This window comes from Colobus angolensis, unplaced genomic scaffold (genome assembly GCF_000951035.1).
Source record: "Colobus angolensis palliatus isolate OR3802 unplaced genomic scaffold, Cang.pa_1.0 Scaffold326, whole genome shotgun sequence".
Lineage (NCBI taxonomy): Eukaryota > Metazoa > Chordata > Mammalia > Primates > Cercopithecidae > Colobus > Colobus angolensis.
In genome coordinates this window covers 3,953,030-3,959,593 of record NW_012116555.1, presented here as the reverse complement: position 1 = coordinate 3,959,593, position 6,564 = coordinate 3,953,030, and positions in this window count along the sequence as shown.

Genomic DNA, 6,564 nt, shown 5'->3' with positions numbered 1-6,564 from the left:
TTCTTTATTCTGTTGCATTGGAATTAGCATTCCTGTGCTTCTCACACTCCAGCAAGGATGAGTATATAGAACACATTCCTTCTCCATACAACACTTTCATATAGAGCTGAATACTTTGCTGGCAAGGCAAAATCTCCCCACTTCATGCGAACATTCCATGCAGGACATGGTTTCAATTCTCCCTCTCCAGGTCCTCTCCCAGTGTGAATGTGTATCCATTTGTTTATATCTCTTTTAAAGTTGGTGTTCAGACAGATCTCAGTATTTTAGATGTGGTTTATATGCAGTAACCATGATCCTGCCAAAATACTGGGTTTGTAGATAGCCATGTGTCTCAGACATTTTCTTCTGGGTGCATAGTGACAATTTCTATGAATCTGCAACAACCTCCTGTGTAAGTAAAGCTAAAGAAAGATTGGAGAAAGTGATTCTTTCCTAGGTCACATAAAAAACTACTGGAGAGAATATGTAACTCCTTTTATCTCCATGCTTAGGGAACATATGAAGGCTAAAATAAAGCTGGTTAATGCTTTTGCTTTGTTTTGGTTCATATTTCCCTAAGTAAGATAATGGATATAAAGTGCCTGGTGTCTCATACAGAATAGTGATTCAACAAATGTTAATTAGCTTTTTCTTTCTCTTAATCTCATATGTCTATATATGTACACATCATATATGTACATATAGGTACACATATATTAATATGTAAATATCACATATATGTACATATGTATTTTTTGAGATCCTCCAAAAAAGAGTCTACAGAAGATATTTTATAGTCCACTTGAACAACTGGGCACAGGTGATTCTCCCACCTCAGCTTTCTAAGTAGCTAGGACTACAGGAAAATGCCAGCATGCCTACCTAATTTTTAAATTTTTTGTGTAGAAATGAGGTTTTCCCTATGTTGCCCAGGCTGGTTTCAAACTTCTGGCCTCAAGCAATCCTCCAGCCTTGGCCCCCAAAAGTGTTGGGATTATAGGTGTGAGCCAGTACACCCAGCCTGTCTTCATATTTTTTCTTGGCATTTTTCTGTCCCTTTTAAGCACAAGGATAATGTAGGGATGAACAAGTGGACTATAAAATATCTTCTGTAGACTCTTTTAATTATTTGAAGACAAGAGTTCTTGGTTTTTTTTTTAAGTGAAATCTTAAGGAACAGTTAAATGAAATACAAGTCTAGATATGTTTCAAACATTTCCAAATAAAATATAGCACTTTCACAATATTTATTTTTATTTGTATAAATTTAAGGGGTACAAGTGTACTTTCGTTATATGGATATATTGTGTAGTCTTGAAGTCTGGCTTTTAGTGAGTAATGTTTAAGACATTAATTCTACTTACCTAGCTGACTTGAGCATTATTTTGTATCTTTATTCATCTGGCTGGGTTGTGTGTTTAAAATGAATTTCTTAAGACTAGAAAGATAAGAGTTTAAAAAAATGAGGGGTTTCAATGATATCTTTTTGCACCTTCTTGAATTATAGTTGTCAGTTTAATAAATGATTAAGATAACTAACATTGATGGGGAAATTTTTAAATATCCTATAATAGTTGTTCCTTAAAAAAAAATCTTCTGAGAAACGTAAAGCTATTTCGTTCCCATAAATGAAACTGCCACTAATGACAGCTAGGGCACATGGTCTCTTCTAGCAATGAGATCATTATAAACACATTGAACTTTGACCCACTTTTTTCCAAAGGCATTTATTTTATAAATGAGAGTGACACTAGATTTAGGTATTCAGCCACAAAGAACCAAGAAAAAAATGTCATTCTATGCCATTGAAAACAGTGCTATTAACTCCAGCATCTAGGTGTTACAGGATAATTTAGTACTGCCTGGCATCACAGGTCTTGCCAAGAATGTGGACACTGGATTCTGTGGGGCTTTTTCCTAACTAGATAAAAACAAGTCTGCCTGAGTGGAGGGAGTAATTTCTTGTTGTTCTTTTTCAAAATGCTCAGCAATATACCTTTTCTTTACTCTGTATATGAAGATCACAACACTGAAAATTGTTTTCTAGTCTGTTGACTGTCTATAGCTGATGACTTGAATGTAGAAGTAACACTCACTAAGCTCCCTGACTTTTTGTAAAATACCTTCGTGTGCTCTGACTCTAGAGATTTCTCAGATTCAAGATATACAACTTTCATCTGAATAGAATATAGAGTTTGAGAAAAATGAATGTCAGCTGAAAAAGATAAAAAAATGATCAGTTTTATAAATCGGGGCACTATTTTAGAAATTACTTAAAATATTAGAGAGAGCATCTGTGCAAATACCAGACATCTAACTAACATTTTAATTTTGTTGTAGGTTATGGTCTGGTACACAGTAGTCTGTGTGTTCAACTAGAATTAAGACTTGAGATATGGGTATGAATTTTTAACTTTTCACTCAATTCCTATATGCCAAAAGTGAATTTTTTTTTCTGACATTTTGTCATTAGAGATGAGACATAATCTCACTTTTCCAGATTCGGATTTGCTGGTTGAGAACAGGAAGTGACTGAAGTTAGAGTAGCAGATTCATGCATATAAAAGAGCTAACTTCATTCTATTCCACAGTCTTGAACTACAGGCTTTTTCTCAGTCTTGCAAGTAAGTCTCCTTGGCCATAAGGAGGAGCAGTTGAGAGAATCAATGAAAAACCCAAAATGCCTTTTGATGATATAATATCAAATACAAAGCTCTCCAATAATTACCTATTCAAATAGAATCACATATCATTTACATCTTATGATTTAGGATAAATTACCCTGCTTACATGTAACAATAGATAATCTATCAGTCAGGTGTCTTTAAGAAATAAGTCTTGGTAACATGATACGATTTACTTGGAAACAAACCCATATTATTATCATCAATTATTATTATCTCCTCCCTAATTCAAGTGAGTTTACAAACTGATGCTGCAAACACTCCTTCCTTGTGTCCAAAAGCTGCTGTTGTCTATTTAGGTGCCTTACAAATCCATGGTTTCGATAATCTCTTGTGCCTGGCTTATGTGATTATCATGAAAAAATACACCCCTTGCATGCCTCCACTGTTAGATTGGGAGCACTTCAGTAATTAGACTAGAAACCCCAGGAGCATAGGAACTTCCTGTCTTATTTATGGATTTATTCCTAGGACCTAGCACATAGGCACTAAGTAAATTTTTGTTGAATAAAGGGAAAAGACCTTGTCTTACTCATCAGTTTCGAATGATGTTTGGAATATAGCAGATACTCAGAAATATTGTTTGAATGGATTTACTGATAATTATCACAAGGTAATGGTATGCTTTTTCTAACTTCATCTTACATATGAGTATACCAAAAGGTAGTTTCCAGTTACATAATTGATCATTAGTTTCTAATTATATTACAGATTCAATTCAATTCAGTTTACTCTTTTACTTTTGCTTTGACCCTGATAATTTCTAAAACCTAAGTAAGATTATCAAGATTATTATTTAAAAGGAGTTTCTGTGATAAAGCCATTGTTTCCTCCTCACAAATTACTTGTTAATAACAAAAGGAAAAATAGTAACTATGCAGTGGAGACACTAAATAACCCCTTAAGCCAGTGATGAAGATTAATATCAAATAGACATCGCATGCCTCTGGATGTGATACCCTGTGAAAGATACCAGTTCTTTTAAATATGCTGTCAATATTTTTTTATTATCCCAATAGAAGTGGAAAGTCATTCACTCAGGCCCATGCGGTAACTTTTAATGATTGCCTGTTATGTGCCAGCAACTGTGCTAGATGGTGGCAAAACAAAGGGGAATATGTTTATTGAGGAAATTGAGACTAATGGGGCAGTCAGATACTTAATCAGAATGATGTAGTACACGAGCAGGAGGATGGAGAAATTAGTTATCTGTGGGAGCTAGTTTCACAGGAGTCACATCTGAGGTGGATCCTGAAGGCTGGAATAAGAGTTCTCCAGGTGGAAGGGAAGGATATCTCCAGGCAGGAGGAGCAGCATGTGTAAAGGAACAAAGCCTTGAAAAATTCAATAATCACGTCTAATTTTATGCCAGATGTAGTTCAGAGGCATTAAAACTGAGTTCAGCTACTTAAAAATACTTTCACTATGAAATATTACACACATAATAAAAGTGCATAAAACAACTATCAGCTTATTGAATTATTATGAAGAAAATATGCATGTAACAATCATTGAGGTCAAAATCTACAAAATGTCCGGTAACCCCAAAGTCAGTACCCCTCCATTCAATACCACTTCTCTTCCTCCAAAGGTAACTATTCTTCTATTATTTTAACAGTTGCTTTAGAGTTAACAGAAGGTAGACTTTTCATAGTCTACCTTCTAGTGATATACCACTTTGCATGTGGTATAAGACACTATTCTGATTTATCCATGTCTTTACATTTATTTAGTTTGAGATGGAGCTTGCTCTGCCACCCATTGAGTGTACAGTGTACACAATTGAGTACAGTGGCGCAATTTCAGCTCACTGCAACCTCCGCCTCCTGGGTTCGAGCCATTCTCCTGCCTCAACCTCTGGAGTAGCTGAGATTACAGGCACCCACCACCATCTCCCTGGCTAATTTTTGTATTTTTAGTAGAGATGGAGTTTCACCATGTTGGCCAGGTTGGTTGCGAACTCCTGAACTCAAGTGATCCACCTGCCTCAGCCTCCCAAAGCGTTGGGATTACAGGTGTGAGCCACCGTGCTCGGCCCAATTCATGTCTTTACTATTTAGAAATGCATTTCTATGCAAATCAAAACCACAATGAGATACCATCTCATGCCATTTAGAATTGTGATCATTAAAAAGTCAGGAAACAACAGATGCTGGAGGATGTAGAGAAATAGGAATGCTTTTACACTGTTGGTGGGAGTGTAAATTAGTACAACCATTGTGTAAGACAGTGTGGTGATTCCTCAAGGATCTAAAACTAGAAATACCATTTGACCCAGCAATCCCATATACCCAAAGGATTATAAATCATTCTACTATAAAGACAAATCCACACCTATGTTTATTGTGGCACTATTCACAATAGCAAAGACTTGGAACCAACCCAAATGCCTATCAGTGTTAGATCAGATAAAGAAAATGTGGCACATATACACCATGGAATACCATGCAGCCATAAAAAGAATGAGTTCATGTCCTTTGCAGGGACATGGATGAAGCTGGAAACCATCATTCTCAGCAAACTAACACAGAAACAGAAAACCAAACACTGCATGTTCTCACTCATAAGTGGGAGTTGAACAATGAGAACCGATGGGCACAGGGAGGTGAACATCACATACTGGGGCCTGTCGGGAGGTGGAGGGCAAGGGGAGGGATAGCATTAGGAGAAATACCCAACGTTGATGATGGGTTGATGGGTGCAGCAAACCACCATGGCACACGTATACCTACATAACAAACCTGCATGTTCTGCACATGTATCCCAGAAGTTAAAGTATAATTTAAAAAAATGCATTTCTAAACACTATTTACTTAAACATTTTAACAGGTGTAAAATATACAGAGAATTATGCACAATCACATATGACAGCTCAATGATTTACCATAAAAGGAACATAGCACCATCACACAGCTATTGGAGTAGAACATCAACAATTACCCAGAAGCATTTCTCGTGATCTTTTCCAGTCAATTACTGCCACTGTCTTCTTCCTCACAGGAATAAAACCATTCATTAGTTTTGTGGAATCATATAATCTATGTGTAGAATTATACATTATCTGTATATTTTGTGTTTAAGTTCTTTCATTCCACAGTTTTTTTGATTTCATCTATTGTTTTGTGTAGCCATACTCTTGCATTTTCATTGATCATATTCCAGTGTATAAACTTAACGTAATTTATCCATTCAGTTGATGAACGTTTGAATTGCTACAAAGTTTTTGGATGTCACGAATAAAGCTTCTGTCAAGGTTATTGTACCTGTTTTTTGGTGTTTATGTGCATACACTGCTGGTGTGACATATACCTTAGGAGTAAAATTACTGGGTCAAAAGATAGTGGCATCTTCAAATTTAGTAGATAATGTCAAAACAGTTTTGTACACTCTCATCAGCAATTTATGAGTGTTCCCATTGCTCCACACCCTCTCAATGGGAATTCCAAATCAGCATTTGGAATTGTCTTTACTTTTAGCCATTCTGCTGGGTGTACAGTGGTATCTCACTGTGATTTTAATTTCCATTTTTTTGTTAGTAAGTTTTGACATATTTTCATATTTTTTAACTTACAGAAAATTTTAAACATATGCAAAATAAACAGAATAGTATAATAAATCTTCCTGTACTTACCACACAGCTTCAACTGTTATCAACATTCTGCCATTCATTTTTTTTTTGAGATGGAGTCTCGCTCTATCGCCCAGGCTGGAGTGCAGTGGTGCCATCTCGGCTCACTGCAAGCTCTGCCTCCCGGGTTCAATGCCATTCTCCTGCCTCAGTCTCCCGGTAGCTGGAACCACAGGCGCCCACCACAACGCCCAGCTATTTTTTTTTGCTTTTGTATTTTTAGTAGAGACAGGGTTTCACTGTGTGTTTTTTTTTTTTTTTTTTTTTGAG